We start from the raw sequence: 17,962 nt of genomic DNA on the forward strand, positions 1-17,962 counted from the left end.
CCTCCCTGACACATCCCTCTGGCACAGCTTGCCCAGACATCCTCGGTCAGTGTCCCCATCCCTCCAGGGCTCCCCAAATCCAGGGCTGGCCCCTCTCTATGGAGACATCAAACACGACCTTACAAAAGCCTGTTCATTCCCAACTCCCTTTGCCCCTGGGGATGGACCGAGCTGATTTTGAGTCATTTATTTCCTGGCCAAATGCCGGCACCGGGCAGAATCCATGACAGAGGGGAGCCAATGCTGACCCTCTCCCCAGCGCTGGCCTCAAGGCCGCCTGAAAAGCCACCTCCATGCTGGCACGATGCTGCGCAAGCAATGCAGGGAGAAAACCCCACGTGAGCCATTTTCGGGTCTGTTTTCCTGGGAAAGCCCACAGGACCTGGCTGTGCAAAGCCCTGGTTTACCCAGTGGCACCACAGTGGCAAAAACATGAACAGAGAGCCTGGAGGGCACCGAGGGTGGTGGCTGTGGCAGGTGGACAGGCAGGAGGAACCAAACCCCAGCAGAAGCTTTACCCGCCCTGTCCCAATGCCTCCGAGTCTGAATTTCGGCAGAATGCCTCCTCCATTCCAGGAGGAACCACATTCACGCTCCCGGTGCCGCAGGGACGTGCGGGGACACGGGCGGGCTTCCAAGGCGCTCGGGGCCCGGAGTTCCCACTCGCAGGCAGGTGAAACACTAACACACGCAGATCAAAACTGTATTAAATAAAAACAAGCCAGGCTGTTTTTAGCAGCAGAGCAGAGGCGGCTCATATCACTCCTACTTTTTCAGCAACAACGCAGACAAGAACCCTCCCCACCGCTCTGCCCCTTGCTCTACCAACCACAAGCCCATCAGCCAATCTTCAGCTCAGTTCGTTATTTTAGGTTACTGCAACACATACCAGAGACGGGTATCTCCAAGATTCGCAGGTTTTTTGGATGCATCCAGCTGGCCCTCCACCACTTAATGCAGACAGGGACAACTCAAAGGATCTTAGAGCAAAAAGACCTTCGCTAAATTCACATGAGGTCTCTAATCAGTCAAAAAACTCAGGGCTCCAGTCCAGCTTCCAAGATATCCCAAGCTGACCTCCCAAAGACCACCCTGGGAGTCCTGAAGAGCAGATCTGGGACGTACTCTCTCCCTACAATTTATCTAGGCTGCTACATCTCCCCTTCCAATTACACAGCCATAGTAGTGACTCCTCCAAAGCACAAACAACACCCCCTCCACACACATGAAATGTGGGAAACATGGCTTTTTAAGGAATAAAAATGTACAGCTGTATGAAAAACAGAGTCCTGGACTGGCTCTTGAGCCAAATGCTGCTTCATACTCAAGGATTATCCTATAAGAGAGATGAGGATGCTCCACCCTGCCGGGGTGGGAAGCAGCTTTGTCTCCCTGAAGCCAGAAGAGCCCAGGTGCGCTGCAGCCAAAGCCCACAGCCGTGGACCAGGTCGGTGGGATGACGCTAACATGGCTGGACACTCACTGTCAACACCAACCCCTGCCTCATTACAGAGAGCTACAAGGATGCTCAGTGCTTGACTTCTTCCCAATTCATCCAGGGGTTTCCTTGAAAGGAACGGGAGGGAAACCAGAGCCTGGTGGTCCTAATTTATGCCTGTACAAATCAAGTTGGGAGCCAGGCTAGTGAGCTGGCCCCTGCTTCTGTGCTTCTTCCTGGAGCAACCCAGCTCCTCATGGGGCTTCTGCAGAGCTCAGCACCGGGAGCTGGGCCCAGGAGAGGACAACATGTCCAAGAAGGAGCAGGGATGTGGCAGCTGAGGATGCTGTCCCATCTGGGCTGGGGCCAAAGGGATGAGGCTGCGTAAAGACTTGAGGAAAGGGCAGAGGTGACAAGGCGGGGAGCCAGGACAACAGAAAGGAATAAGGGGATCATCCAAAGGGGATGCAAGGGACATCATCCCTGGGATCATCCCAAAGGAGAGCAGGAGGGAGGCAGAGGCCAGGCAAGCATGGGCAGAGGTGCAGCAAAGTGCAACCAAGAGGTAGGTGTCAGCATAGGGCAGAGCAGGCTTAGGATTATCCCACCAGAGAGGAAGGCTGTGAGGCTGCTGCAAGGGAAAGAAACAACCCAGAGAGACTGGAGAGCAGAGTCCAAAGGCAAAGGTGTAAGCAGAGAGCGAATTAGTGAAGGCTCAACAACATGGCAACACAACAGAGATGCTCAACAGGCAATAATGCGCTCTGCAGCTGAGAAGGAAGCCCCTCGCTAACTGTGCGGCTAAGCCAACAGATGGAGCAGCAAGGTGGACGTGGAGTTTGCAATGCAGAGCCCTCGAGTCAAATCAAATGCAGTCTCACACGGGCGGAGGAGCTCAGCGAGAGGTGAACAGCGGGGCACCGATGGCATCGGGGCCAGGCTTCTGGCTAGGACAGCAGGACTCAGTAAGTAGGGCAGGGAAGGGGACCTGTCCCTTCGCAAGGTTGTGCTGTGCCACCTCCCTTCTCAGCCTCCGCCGGGAGCTCGCCCTTCCCACAGCCAGCAAAGATGGAGGCGGCAGTGCAGTGTGCAGGGCTTCTTTCTATGCAGGACGCTCCACGGGGCATCCAAAGCATGGGATTTATTGCACGTAATACATACAGTCAAGCTACATGTACATAGCAAAGGCCAATGCATCCAGAGCCCACCAGTTCAGTCTTGACATGCACAGCAGCTCTGACATACGCTTGCTAGGTCAGACCCACTGCTGTCCGTAAAGCCAAGTCTTTCTTGGCCCATCTGAGGCTGTGGTGGGGTGCTGTTCACCATCCTCTTGGGAACAATGGTTTGTGTAGGGAAAGACACTTGCACTTCTCTTTCCCAGGTGAAATAACACCCTGCCCAATCTTTACCCCCGGGTTGTTTCCAAATCACCCACCACCCTTAACTCCCTCTAGGAATGGAGCACCCTCCAGCCTCATGCATCAGAAAGGACGACAGGGATTATGCACCAAACCAGCATTTCAGGAGACCTTCCCCAGCAGCGGGAGGTGGTACCTCCCCAGCAGCACAAATTTTCCTCTCCCCACTCATCTGTTAAGGAATAGACCCCATGGCACAGCTTGGGCATGGCCTCCTGGCCAAAGGATGCCTCTGCTTCCCCAGGTGGGCAGGAGAGCAGTCCCAGGGCTATGGGACACATGATAAGGCAGCTGAGACGCAACCTGCAGTCATTAAAATCCCAGAAGAATCACGCCAAAATGGAAGGAGGTGGCAGGGTGCTCACGCCATGCCGTGCCCCTCAGTGCCTGCCAGAAAGCAGAAGGCGAGATGGGGCACTGCAGGGACCGGCTTTGTCACTCTGTCAGGCTCGTCTGCTCAGGAACTGAAATGCCACCAACTGGATCTGCCTCGTCTCCCAGTGCTGGGAGAATTCAGCTTGTTAGGAGACCAGCAAGCGAGACTTGCGGATGCTCTCAGGATTCTTGCCATGCCCGGGCATGCTGGTGCTCAGGCTCCAGCTGAACACACTGTCTGCCCCAAACGCTTCCAGGGTCACCGGGAAGGCGGTGGGGAGGCAGCTGCTGTCCTCACCCCACTTCTGGCCACAACCCCTCCAGCCCCACAGCTCCCGTAACTCATCACTGGGACCTCCTGGCATGGCTCACAGGGTGATGGTTAAGCCACACCAGTGCACTGAGTTGCTGTTTCAAGGCCGGTGGCTGTGGGAGCAGGAGGGGACCTTCATGCCACCACCGAGCTTCTGCTGGAGCAGGGCTGGGGACCGAGCTCTCCGTGCTGCCCAGCAGCTCCTGGCTCCCCCACAGAGATGTCCGCCAGTGTGCCATATGTATACAGCCATCGCCTGTGTCTGTCACCCACCCCTGCCGGAGGACCTCCTGCCTGCAATGTGTAAAACAATGACCATAAAACCCAGCCAGGACTGGGAAAGCCACAGGGAGCAAGTGATCGATCACCCAGCAGATGCTCCCACTCTTCGACCTTAGGGGCACCAGGCAGCCCCCTGAGCTGCCCTCCTTGCCACCGGCCAGGGACGCACCCCCCAGAGATCTGCCACTGGGCACTGCTGAAACCCCCAGGGGACCTGCCAGCCCCCTCCCTACATGCCAGCACCTCCTGCCTGCTCAGGCAACACAACTCCCCCATGTCTTGCTTCCAGCCAGAGGCATCCATCCTCTCCTCCTCCCAGGGAAGGGGTCAGATGTTCGGTCCCAGGAATTTTAAAGAAACAACAAAACTGCATGGAGCCGAAGGGCCCTAAAATCAGTTGCTAAAATTAGAGCTGAAACTGAGCCACCAGCTAGGACTGGAGGGAGCGCGCTGTGTGCCACATCCTCCTCGCTTCCTCACACGCTCCACGCTTGGTGTGTCATCCCCGCTTATCTTAGACTACGGGCGCTAGGTAGTGCAGAGAGGCTTTGCAGTTCAGTTTGCACAGCACCCAGCACACCCCTTGGTGCTCTCCCAGTTCAGCCAGGGGACAGGCTCCTTGTTGGGCCATCCTGTCATCCCAGACCCGGACCAGGGATGTCCCTGTTTTCATTTCTTCTTGCCACCCCAAACCATCCTGTGATTCTGGTCCTCTGTGCCGAGCCCAGCCTGGCCACGGGAGACAGGGATGGAGCCGGGATGCCCAGGGCTGCCCTGGGCTGAGGGGCAGGAGTCAGGCAGGGGCTGGGGAAGAACCACCTGCCCAAGAGATGGTTTGGGCAGAAGGGGGAACAAGCTGCTGGCAGGCAGGTGTGCTTTCCACCAGGAGTATATCAAGTGTCAAGGAAACCCCAACATCTCAGCTTGCAGCTCAAGCACGGTGCACATGGAGCCGGCAGACCCTGTCTCCCAGAGTGGCCGGCACTCAGAGCCAGCTCCAGCACACGGCGCAGCCGCAAACACCAGGCTGTGGAGGGCTGCGAAACAGCTGCTGCTTCCCAGCCTGGAGAGAAACTCACATTTCAGAGGTGGTGAGACTGCTCCCACGCATGTGTACTTTACTTTCAAATCCTCCGGGCTGCGAGGTGTTTCAGAAACAGAAGGTGATATTATTGCAATCAAGAAAAGGCCGTTTCCGTCAGCTAGCAGAAAAAATGAGCGGCACCACCAGAGCTACAGCAGCAGCAAAGTGTCTCCAAAGGATAGCAAATCCTCCAGGTAGCAAAATACAGCGCCTAGCAATTAGCACCTCCTGCGCCCATCAGCATCCCTTCCTGCCCTCCACACTAACACGCTTCCCCCTCTTCCTGCAACAAGCCCCCGTCCTGCCTGCAACCAGGACACTGCCTTGCTGACGCGGCAGCACCGTGGCTTCAGGACAGGCAGGTGAAAATCAGCCCCCGAGATCCTCTCCACGGCAGCGAGGAGGAGCGCGTTTGGACCGTGGGAGCCGCAAAATGCCAGGCTCGATAGCTGGGAGAGTTTTTCATTTTCACCTTGGCGAAGGCAGCCCGCCATGCAATTTACACCTTGCCCACCTGCCTGCCTGCGCTTCCTGGGACCGAATCACCCAGCTGCTCCTGCCCCAGCAGAGCCGCGGGAGCTGCTAAGCAGCAGCTGTCAGGCACGGCCAAACCGAGAGGTGAAGGAATGAGCTGGGGTGGGTTGGTGGGTATGGGAGGTCCCAGCACTCAAGAGGGACCAGGCACAGGCTCCCAGGAAGGAGGCGCTGCTGGAAGATGCTGTGAGAGTTGTGAACACTCTTCTCTTCCTGGGGATGGAGATTCCTCCCCATCCTCCAGCAAAAGGGAAGTAAGCTACAGTCCTGCCTCGCTGCAGGCGTGACGCACCCCGGACCTCCTCCCCTTCCAGCACCCACTTGAGCTGCAGGAGAAATCCTGCTGCACATCCAGGAGCATCCCCCATCTTCAGGGGTGAGCCGGGCAGCAAGTCCCAGAGAGATAAAACCTTTCAGAAAGTAGCCACAGGCAGCCAGAGCCCCTGGTGTGGGGGAAGGACAAGCCCTGGACAAGGCTGCCAGCCTGGACACACTCAGGTATGTTAGTCCGTGTGCTTCCAGGGACATATTTTACTGCCCCCAACTACGGGAACATCACCTGCAGAATAAGGAGCAGATGGTGCAAACACACACAATTCATGGGGCTTGGGTCCCCCCCGGTGTCACAGTTATTTGGTAGTAATTAGTCCTGGAGCAGAGAGTTTCAGAAGTGAAGAAAACTTCTGCATTAAAAAAAAAAATAAATTCCTGATAACTCAGTGCTTTCCATGTCCCCAAGTTCCACCCTGCTCCTGACCCTGCCACGGGTAAGCAAAGCCAGCCAGGGAGACAGTTCTCACCAGCTTCCTGGGGCTCCACTATATGTTTTCACACTCTTCTTCCTACCTGACCCCAACCGCATCCCTTCCTCTCCTCCTCCTTCCCCATCACTGCCACTCACAAACTCTCTGAAGGGGACTTTGGTTTCAACCACTCGGAAAGCTCAAACACTGGATTTTCATTATAAGACAAGAAATCTGCATAAATCCACATAATCTCTCCTCCCCTGAGGAACCTGTCCTGGATTCCGGTCCCCGTCCCCAGGAACTCCATTGCTACGGGAGCGTGCAGGTCAATAGCCACGCGCAAAAGGAGGTGGATGAGACTGTGGGAGATGAGGACCACAGCTGGAGAGGGCTGCCTCTGTTTCGGAGCATGAGTCTCTGGGGACCAACGCTCTCCTTCCAGCCCTCAGAGGATGCTTTTTCAGCATTAATCGCAAAGCTGAAGAGGTTGATGCAACGATCTCTGCCATCACGGATGACTGGAGCGATGCTAAATCGCTTTGCCTGCTCTGTTGCCTCAGCGAGGCTGCCAGGAGCAGCAGCTGTGGCAATTTCTCTGCCTCTTGTCAAAGCAGGGCCTTTCGGGAAAGGAATCATCGCCCGTCCTGCCTCGGCCAGGCAGCTCGCTGCACTGCAGCCTCCCACCCTATGCAGGGCACCACACAGGTAAAAGGAACCTCTTTGAAACATGGGTCTTCGTTAGGCTGCTCGTAGGGAGAGTAAGCCCTAACCTAGAGTACAACCCCTCGCCCTGAGACACCCAACTACAGGTTGTTTCTCGTGATGAGAGATCTTCCTCCATGGTTAACTCACAGCTGAGAGCCTGGAGAGCTCCTCATCCAGGTGGACATTCCCAGCTCACCTTGATGGCTTCATCTCCTAGGCCACCACTCGCCTGAGTACTTGCGCTTCTGCAGGAGGGATGTCCAGTGGAGGCTTGTTGTTCGCAACCTTCTTACACATATCCTCACCCGTAACAGGTTGTGTGATGAAACTGTTGTGCAGCAAAACCAAAGTGATGGAGATGGAGCAGGAGTGCCTAGTGCCCACAGCACATGGGAGCTGCTCTTCCACAGCTTGTTTGTCACCAGGACAAACCCAGGACATGTCACATTAATGCCCCTGCGAAGAAAATGGCGCAGCAGAATAGATACCCCCCATCCCTTCCTACCTCCTTGAACAACCTTGTCTTTCTGCAACGCCCCCGGCTCCCAGGCTTCATGGAATATATTTCACGATGAGCTAAGCTCAACCTCACACCATGCCTTTGCAGCTGAGAAAGCTGAAAAGGGAAGCTGAAGAACCTAACCTTGCTGAACTTGCACAGATAAAGCCACCAGCAGCCTGGAGCAAAGCCGGGATGCAACCGCCTGATTCCCAGAGAAAATAGTCCTTCCCTCCCCACTGACAAGGACTTAATGTCAGGCTTATCAGCCTCATTTAGAAGGCAAGGAAAGCCACCAAAGAGGAACATTGAGCAGTTTTTGGCCTGGTTTGCTGAGGAGGAATGGGTAAGCTGATCATGATGTCCACCACCATGTCGCCAGTACAACACGTTGGCAAATCTCATGGCAGAAAGCAAGTTTCCAGGACAAGAGGATCTTCAAAGCTATCGGCTAAGTGCAGCCAACAGTAGAGAAAGACTGTTTGACCTCCTGTTCAGAGAGGCCCAGGCTCGCCTCAGGTGACAGGGATCCCTTCCGGGCTCTCTGCTGCAGGTCACTTACCCACAGGCCACCACTCACCCTCGTTTCACTGCTGCTCCTACTTCTCCTTCCCTTGCCCCAGGGACAGACATCCCCACATTTTAAAAGCAAGCCAGAGCCCAAGACAAGTGCCTTTCTGAATTTTTATAAATGAGCAAGAGACATTCCCTTCACAGGCTTCCAGGAAAGCCACCTTCAAACCCCCACGTCCAAGAGCATGCACCTCTACCCCAAAAAGTCAGCAATCCTGCGAGGCAAAGAGCCAGCAACCCTGGTGAGCCCCAGCGTGACGACGACTCCCGCCAGTGAGCTCGGCTAACGAAGCCCCCAGAGCCTCCAGCCACTGCACGCCGCCGGCAGTAAAGATTCACCCGAGGAAATCCCCAGCGCAAACAAACAGCGCTGGCGGGCAGAAAGCAAAAGGCAAAAAGACGGGCAGGCTGCCTGCAACATGGGAGGAGGTGGAAACACAGGGAGAGGCAAGGAGGGGGTAAGGGAGGCGAACAAGCAGCACCAGGCAAATCCATCAGGGACCTCAGGACTGCTCCAGACATCCTCGAGCCAGGCCATGGCATTTCGGCAGCGGCACGTGCTGACCGACCTCTCCAGCCACCCTGCCCAGCCCAGGCATGGGGGGGTGAGTTGGGGCTGGGTGCCTGCCTTTCCACTGCAGCCATAATCTCCTCCTCCTCCTCAGCTCACCAGGGACCCCAGTGCAGGGTCCCAGGGGGCTCATTACCTTGATCTGGAGAGGAGGGTGCCTGCTGAGCATGCTGCCGCGGTGTGCCAGCCAGTGGCGGTGCCAGCGGGGACACAAGCCGAGCGCCTCCAAAGCCAGGCTCTTCTGCTGGCGATGAAGGCAGCAGGGGAGCGAAGCAGCTGCTTTCAGTGACCTTTGCAGTCTGGCAACTGCTCCTCCGCCAGCACAGGATTGCGAGTTCGACTGTGCAGATCAATCAGGAGATGAAATCGAAGCGAGTTAGGCAAGGACGAAGCCGATGCCGCAGCCACCAGAGCTACCCCAGATCCTCATCAGTGCCCCCCGAGACCCAAAGGACACTCCTCTTCCCAGTGCCGTGGTGCCCTCCCTCAAGCTCTGCGTACCTAGAGGATGGGGAAGACTTTGGGGAAGCATCTCTGCACCTCTGTCCCCATCCGCCCTTCCCCAAGCAACTGCAGCACATCATGGGCAGGGAGCGGACTCTGCCCTGCGCTGCTGCAGCTCTGTCCTAGGAAGGCTGCTGGGTCTGGGCTAGCAAGAGAGGAGGGGTTTGGATGCTGGTCCTGTGCCCCATGGCCCAGCATAAAGCTGGGCTACGGGTCCCATAGCAGCTTGCACTGGGAGACACAGTTTTGCAGCGGAACTGGTGGGAGACGCAGGAGACGGCTTCTTGGGGGGGCAGAAACAGACCAAGGGAGGGACAAGTGAACACGGCACCTAGAGATGCATGTGAAAGGAGGAGGAGGAGGAGGAGGAGGAGGAGGAGGATGCAAGAACAGCAGCCGATGGCTGCGCTCCTCTGTCGTGAGCCCACAGCATCAGGCGGGTCCTGCAGCCATAGCAGCTGCTTCCGCTTTGCTCATCTCCTGAACCACTCAGCAGAGAAGTACTGGGGCAAGTCTTTCTCCAACGCTGACCTCTTGATAAGCTTTTGCCAACTCATGGTCTGGTTACTGTACTGCTGGGCGGATGTTACCCCAAGCTGTGAATCCACACAGCGTGAAAAGAAGAAGAGCAGCTGGCCACAGCAGATGATAGATATCTACCTTTTTGCATGTCAAGGAGTTGCCATCAGCTCCCGGCAGAAATAAAACCCAGAGGAGCAGCTAAGAGTAACCGGGCATCCAGCGGCAGGGAGAAAATGCCGGTGTCTGCAGCAGTAACAAGGCCACGGTTTCCCTCCCTCCAGCCTTCCCGGGGTGCCTCACAACGCCACAGAGTGGGAACGAGCCTGTCAGCAAATACCCGAAGCTGGCAGGCAGCTGCAGACCGGACTGCTCATTGACCAGCCACATCGCATCCTCTGCATCCCCACAGGGCCAGGACACCCCTTTGGGTTTCATCTGAAAGGCAACAGCCCCAGCACCGCGCTGGGACGGGGACTCCTAGACCAACCACTCTCCCAGCTGACTTAAAGGTCTGTCCTTGACCTTCAGGCAGCACTTTTGCCTTAGGATGCACCCCACAGAGCTGCGAAGATAAGGGAAATGGACACTGTAACAGCTTTAAATATACCAGGAGATCTCCTGGATGGTGGTGTGCGGGAGGGAGGGGGACAGAAGCAGAAGTTTCCAGGGGTCCTGCAATGCAAATACGTGCCCATCCACAAGTTATCACTGTGAGAAGCAGCCAGAGTCAGGGATGCTGGCGGTTACTAACCTGCTCTCCCCACTGCACTCAGCTCCGTCATCCCCCTTCACCCCTGCGGGGTTGTTATAATTCCTCACATTAGCAGAAGCTGAACAGGTAAAACCATCCATCTGTGGAGCGACCACCCGGCGGTCATCGTACAAGCCGCCAAAAAAAAAAAAATCACCCCAATTACTCCATAGCGCCAGAAACTCCCAGGCATCCTTCTGCTCCCTCAGACACTTTGAAATGTAAAGCTGCATCGTTCGGTGTCTTTTATTTGGAGCTCAGCTTCAGACCGGCAGAGCCTCGCTGAGCTTTAGGATGAATGCAGCCATGCCAAACGTAGATGTGCAAAATCCAGATGTCAGTGGCCTGGAAGACAAGCACAGCCCAAGCCCCACCACTGACACCATTTCGTGGCCCCGGTGTCTCTGTTCTGCTGTCCCAGTGCCAGAGGAGGCTGGCTGCGAGTTCCTCCCCTCTCAGTGCTGGCTCGGGACTCCCGGCCCTCACGGAACAGCTGGCAGCCAGCACCCCTCGGATGCTGCCTTGGTGCAAGATGGAGCAGAGCTCAGGCTCTCTGCTGCAGCTGGGCTGCTCTCACAATCTGAGGACCTTCACAAGCCTTCCTGAGCTCCCCCTCTGCACGCAGACAGGGAGATCCATATTTGAACCCCTCGAAGAGATGAGCCTTGAAAAAAGTGGCCATAGCAGCCATGGGAATCTGATCCTGTCCCAAAAGCTGTACCTAGGCTCTGCTCCAAGTCACCACAGAAACCTCTTTCTAATTTCTCTCTGCTACCCAGGAGAGGTGACTCTCCATCATCTCCTCCCCTCTTAGGCAGGTTTGTTCCTCTCCTCCGTGCTAGAGGCACATCCTTTTTCACAAAACAGCCCCAGCCCTCCTGCCAGCCCTGGCAGGGCAGAGGCACCCTACCGAAGGGAGAACATCTCTCTGACAAACCCAGCAGAAATGCACCTGCTCAAGCCAGACATGAGCCCCCACCTCCTCACGCTCACCAGAGCAGCAAGGAGCCCAGGAAAGGCAAACGTCAGGTGGGTTGGGGACAAAGAAACAGGATGCTGCCTTGGCACACCCGGAGGCACCTGTCCCTCAGGTGCTGGTCCACTCGAGGGTAACAGGTACCTTCGGTCTCTTACCAACGTCAGACACTGCAGAAGAGATCCTGAGAGAAGTCAGCTCCAGGGTGACAGAGGACAAGAACTGACTGATCCCCAGCTGGTCCCCAGGGAGCCGCTGCCTCCTCTGCCCGCTGTGCTCTGACAGCAGGGGAACAAACACCTTTTCTCGCTCTGATGTGATTGGGCAAGGAGGAGACGTGCCAGATGCCTACCCACCCGGCCTGCTGGCCACGAAGGCAAAGAGGCTCGCCGTGGCTTGCCACTCACCCGGGATGGAGCAGGGGAAGCAGCACAGGAAGCCTGGACACCCCCACTGGGCTGCAGACCTCCATCAGCTGCCTCAGGGCAGTTCTAACCTGGAGTCATCCCTGCCAGCTTCGGGCACAGGTGCTGGAGTTACCGACTGCCGATGTTTCTGTTAAAGGCTTCGATTTTCCCTGGTTTGGCTTAGGCAGAGAGGATGGAATAAGCTGCCACATGCTGGAAGAGAAATGAGACAAAAGGAGTCCTGGAGCTGTCGTCTTCCAGGCACTCTCCAAAAGCCTGCAAGCCAAGAATTAAGCATAGCTCGACCTTCCTCTTTCAAGAAGCTCACAGACCAGGCTGCAAGCTGCTCCAGAGCCCTGCAATGGCAGAGGCAGCCGGAGACCACAAAGATGAACCCGGTCCTGGTAAATCCGGAGGAGTTCAAGAGGGCCAGAATTTGGCAGCATGATGTTCCGCAGCCTGTCAGGACAACCTGAGTTCAGCACTGGATGTTTGCTCCTCAAAGCAGGATGGGATGCACTGGTTGTACATAGGTCTGTGCCGAACCGTTGCACCTCTCCATAGCCTGCACCTGCTCTGCAAAGGCTGTGAGTCCCTACGGGTGCGGGCAGAGCAACGGCCACCAGGCAACAGCATAAACAGAGGAAAAGCACACGCTGAGCCCATGAAAGCCTTCCCAAAATGTGAGCAGCTCCACAGATCATCGCACCTGCCATGGTCACGTGGACTGGCAGCTCAGGACAGCTCCAGCCTGTTGCCTCTGCCCAAGGCCACCAGCGCACAGGGTGCTGCCCGCAGGGATGACCAGGGAGACATATATATATATATGCGCACACACATACACACACTCTGTCAAAAGAAGAGACCATGAGGGGCTTTCAGTGTGACCCTCTGCTTCGGAGCAAACAGCTGGGCTCGGCTGCCTTGCTGGTGCTCCAGCCACCGATGCAGCCCCAAAGCCAGCGCCTCGCCTGCGGCTCATAAGCTCTTGGCACGGGAAGGAGCAAGAACCGATTTTGTTCTTTCATCCCTGTGATCTGATCACCACCCAGCCTCGCAACTCATCCATCCATATTTTGACTCAGTGCAGAAGAGAAATGTTTTCGTCCTCCTGCCTTCCCTGAAGCGGGCCCTTTCCTACCATTTTATACCTAAGTAGAATCGAAAAAGTGCAAGTTAGTCATAGCACAATGGTCCATTTTCTGGAGGTAAAAATGCCACTGCTTTCAAATGTATTACCTCCCTGCTCCACAGGTTTCAAAGTGGGAGCTTCACAGCCAGGGAAACTGGGCCAACAGCGTTTGCTGGAAAAGAGCAGTATTTCTAAGAAGCTGTTTCGCATTTGATTGGGTTCATTTTGCTGTTTCTCAAGCCTGGCACAGCTGGCAAGGTCTGGCTCAGAGGGCTACAGGGAAGAACCAGCCCAGAAAAAACTCATTAGAACCCTGCTAAAATAATTGCAGGGAGACAGATCAATCTCATCCTCAAATTAATTGACTAGCTGGCAAGGAGTGAAGACCCCAAGGTTTGGGACAGTGTCGCTACTTGAGAGCTGGACCCGTCTCCAATGCCTGACAAAGAAAACCTTTTGAGCTGACTGCATCCTCTGGGATTCTCTATAAATACATCCAGGGAGAGCACACGTACAGATTGAGTCGATAAAGAGATATGACAGAAAAGCACTGTAGTATTTTACTCTCCCTCCTTGCCCAAGGCAAACCATTTCGGTTCTTTCTCTCCCTTGGACAGCCATCTGAAACATCCCCAGCTTCCTCCATGATCATTAATCCTTGCTGCAAAGGCGAGGGGGGAGCAAGTCTTTGTGTCTGAGCAGATTCATCTCTCTGACAATTTTGCAAGGCTGGGTAAGTCGTTACAAGGCTGTGAGCCCCAGCTTTCCAGAGGGGCGGCTGGGAGAGCAAGGTGGCTTCTCGCTCCCTCCCAGGATGAAAATGCCCCCAGCAGGACCACCAGTTGACAGGCAGCACTGGGCCAGGCTTTCGGCCGTCCAGCCATCAGGGATGCCCACACAGTTTGGCATGGATGGGAAGGCAGGCGCTTGAAGTCTGCTCTCCTTCCAGGAGCTGCCTTTGGAAATGCTCCTGGAAAAGAAGCTGGGATGGTAATAGGATCAAAATGCTGAATGTCACAGGAAAGCACCCACAGTGGCAGAGACCCAGGGCTGAGCTGCCAGCTGGAACAACCTCCCCGGGGATGCAGTGGAGTCCCCATCGCCAGAGGCTTTCAAGATGCAATCAGGTGCTAGATAACCTCATCCGGGCTCCCTTTCCCATGAAAGGTTGGACCAGATGACCTTTCCAGGTCCCTTCCAAACTGGGCTGTTCCCATTCTGTAATCAATTAGAACTGGGGAGGCCACAGTGGCCAGGAACCTGCATCCCACACCAGCTGCTTCCCCACGACCAGGACTCCTCTGCCTGCTGCTGGGGCAGACGCTTGCACAGTCAACAAGAAGTTGGGGAAAAACTGGGTGATTTCACACATGAGAAAAGCTGCAGAGGCAGGAAAGGAGCCTTTGTAACTACTGAAGCTCAAAGCTGGCCAGAAAACCTCTTCTGCTCGAAGCAACGATGCCACCAGAGCTGAGGTTTTACACCTGCCCCCGTGCAACTGAAGAGCAGAGCCAAAACAGAAGCCGCGCGCTTGCAAGAGGAAAGGTGCTCACAAGCACAAGGCAGCAGAGCAGCAGGTATGGCGCCGGCACGCACCAGGCAACCAGCACACGCGCTGACCGGCACACACTGGTGTGCCTGGCACAAGTTGGCTGTGCCGGCTCCATCAGGGCAGTGCCCAGCACCAAACATGAAGCACGGCCAGGGCTAAGTCACCGCTCACCTGCCCGCAAGGCCCAGGGAAAAACTGACAGCAGATGAGTAGTGGCCTGGGGCTGCCAAATTCCTCCAGAAAAGTGGGAAAGTGGGGATGCCTGCTGCGAGTGGCAGGAGACATGACGCAGAGCCCCAGATCCCCATATGTTCCATTAGCGGTGCAGGAGGAGCGCGTTTCCCTGCAGACACAGGTTAAACGGACCTGCTCCGCTGCACAAGCTGACCCTGCGCCGGGTCCAAAGGTCCCTACAGAGTTAAACAACATTACCCACCAAAAATCCTTTCCACCTGGCTCAGGTCCCAGCCTGACCTCACGGGCATCCTGCCCTCCCCTGCCCGCTCCCCCATGCAGCACTGAAGGCGAGGTCACTCACGCTTGTAGGACTGAAACTTCTTTGGAGAGTTTTGTCGCTAAAAATATTTAATAAATAAAAGTCGCCGCAAACATGCCAACTGATGCGATGTGACATGCAGCTGGGGGTTGCCAACCAGCAGCGAGCGGGCAGCCTCGCTTGAGAGACACCGCTGAAAACCAGCTGTCAGCGCAGGTCAGCAGGAGATGAACGTGCCCACGAAGGCGCCAAACCCATGCAGAGACACCTCGGGGTCCCTCTCCGGTTCCTGTAGTTGCACGTCACCTCCCAGAGAGGCTCGGGCTGGAGGATCGTGGTGCCCACCCCTCGCCTTTCCTCCTGCCCAGCCCAAGACCAAGAGCTTCACTGGCTCCTGGCAGAGAGCACATGCCAGCCAAGGCTGTCCTCAGCATCGCTGGCCAAGCTGCTCCGGCACTCATCCTCATCATCCGCACCTCCCACACACCCACACCTGAGGTATCTGAGGGACAACCGCTGGGGACAGCCCCAACCCGCCGCTGCTGCAGCCCTGAGGTACACAACCGGTGGGCACCGGGTGCTATCGAGGTCCATCTGCAGTGCACAAGCCACATGTGACCCGACCTACAGCCCGGCTTGGGACCCATGCACACCCAGGCAAGGGCTCCCAAAACATTTCCCCCAGAGTCTGTATCCTTATCCAAGCCCCTGCCAGCCCAGGGCCCAGCAGCCTGTCACGCTGTCAGCTCTGGTCTCGTCTCTGCCATCAATATGAGTTAGAAACGTCAAATCCTCTATGACTCTCAAGGGCTTTTTTCCTCCCTGTTTTTATTTGATGCATGAGGATCGCTTAACAGCAGGATCAGATAACCTCCTGTCTTCCTGGGAACTCTACAGATCTATATTCAAGTGCACATGGGCTGAAACTGAAGGTCATCCCACCTAGCCAGGCAGCCGAAGCACCACCTCTCTCCCCAGCACCCCAAACCTCTCTCAAGGCATCCACAAACTGATCCCCACGGTCACCTTGGGGCGCGGGAAAAGGGGGAGAGGAGGATGAAGAGGTCCATCTCCCAGAAGGCCACAGGCATATTCTGCAGGGTGAATCACTGGTGCAAGGAGGGAGAAGGTCATCTGGATGAGTCCTTCCAGGCCCACACGATGAAACATTGAGGGCAGCAAAGTCTCAGGTTGGTAGTGATAAGTTCTGGACACAGGTATTCTGCTCCTCATCCTTCCTGGGGAGATGGATATGCAACTTTGAGTGGCCTTGGCTCCGTAAGGGCTCCACCTCAGGCAGTGGTCTTCAGCCCATGGTCCCCAGAGCTCGCAGAAGACCAAAGGAGTTAGTGCATGAGGACAAGCAAAGGTATGGTTGAGGAACAGCACCAGCAGAGAGATCTGGGCATCTGTAGTACTTCCTAGACCCCCGGAGAAAAACCTCGGGTGGGAGCTGATCGGCTGGAGCCACCACTGTGATCAGGTCTCACACACACACAGACTGCAGCCCGGACCGCTCACATACAAACTGGTATTTAAAAAGGCTTCGCTCATAGAGCCCAAAATAAACTAAATCAGCCAGGAGAACGAATTTAAGCAGAAGAACATCCCAATGATTGAGCCCGCTTTGCAAATGTTTTACCAGCTGCCAACCCCCAACCCCAGCCCCCTGACACAGCCAAGCAAAAAGGTTGCTCCATGGTTTCCTTTTAAACACAAACCATCCGGCATGGAAACACAGCTCCACAGACCTTCATTTGTAATGACTGGGAGAAAAGCAAGCCCAACAGATCTGAGCAAAGCCAGCAGCCATGGCAGTGCAGTCAGGGGAGCATGAGGGGAAAGATGAGGTGCAGCCATACTCACAAGGGTGCTGGGCACCGAGGCGTAGCTGCCATGAAGGACCACATGAAGGTCCCCAGCCCCTGCAGACAGAAAGCTGTTCACGTTAAGAAGCCATTCGGGGCGCTGGGTAGGGGACGAGAGTCTGAAGCATGGCACAGATCCTGGACGTGTCAGCTGGGGGAAACCTCAGTGGCACCACTGAGAAGGGAGGAGCGATCAACGCGTCTTTCTGCAATGGATTTAGGACAAAGCCAGACAACACGGGTGAAATGTTTGCTGTTCCATGGGAGGATATAACACATGGCTCACAGGTCCATAAAAGATACATTTAAAACATGCTGAAGTCCTGGCTGCCAAGCTGTCCGCATGTCAAAGGGTGATCTCTGCCCAGCTGGAGATGCTAGAAAGTCCCAGGAGAGACAGCAGCCTGTACCTGCCAGTATTCAAATGGGTAAATAGCTGACTTGGGTAAGCACAGGTTGGTCAGGCAAAGACTGAGCCAAGGCAAAACAAACGGATGGCTGCCACTGGAACAGATCACCAGGAAGCAAAGGAGACCGGCACAATTAATGCCAACCAACACATGTTTACACCTGTCAGATCCTGTTGGCAAACGTGATTTATTTTTGTGGGGATTGCAGGCTTGACTGATAAACGAATCAGCACCCATGCCATTCATTCAAACTCGTGCAGAGATGACATAGGACTTGGTACCATTTCCCATTTTCAATCAAGAAATTACAACTCCATCAAAGGACAGTGGCACACATTTGAAGTCAGTTAGCTGGCCCAGAACAGACCCATGACCAAGGGGTCCGTGGCAGGGGACTAGACCTGCAGCAGAGATCTGTACATCACAGCAGTAAGACCATTACTGAAATAAAGCATCCATTTGTACTACTGACAAGTCAGAGAACTTTCTAAGCTGAAAACAGGTCCAAAAAAAAAAAAGACCCAGGAATTAAGATTGGAAAATAAGGAAAATATGCCAGTGGAAGACTTTACAAGCTCTGTACATTTAGCTTATCAAGGAGAGAGGCAAGAGGTGACTGCATCCCAAACTGCCATAGCTGACGAGGGGAGCAAAGCTCACTCCAAGCTAGCAGCCAAAGGAATAATGTCATTTCCCTGGCTGAAAAGGGGAGCAAGCCATGTCTTTCTAGCACCTTATGGAGCACCCTGCCTCAGCTCCCCATCGACCAGGGGTGGGGAAGGAGCCTTCCCAAGCCACCTAAA

At 55.3% G+C, this 17,962-nt stretch overlaps 1 protein-coding gene across 1 annotated transcript in view; it reads right to left on the bottom strand.

Annotated features, from left to right (window-relative positions):
* Positions 1 to 17,962, bottom strand: part of TEX264 (testis expressed 264, ER-phagy receptor) — a 39,912-nt gene that overhangs the window by 9,364 nt on the left and 12,586 nt on the right. The window lies entirely within an intron of this gene.

This window comes from Balearica regulorum, chromosome 10 (assembly GCF_011004875.1).
Source record: "Balearica regulorum gibbericeps isolate bBalReg1 chromosome 10, bBalReg1.pri, whole genome shotgun sequence".
Classification (NCBI taxonomy): Eukaryota; Metazoa; Chordata; class Aves; order Gruiformes; family Gruidae; genus Balearica; species Balearica regulorum.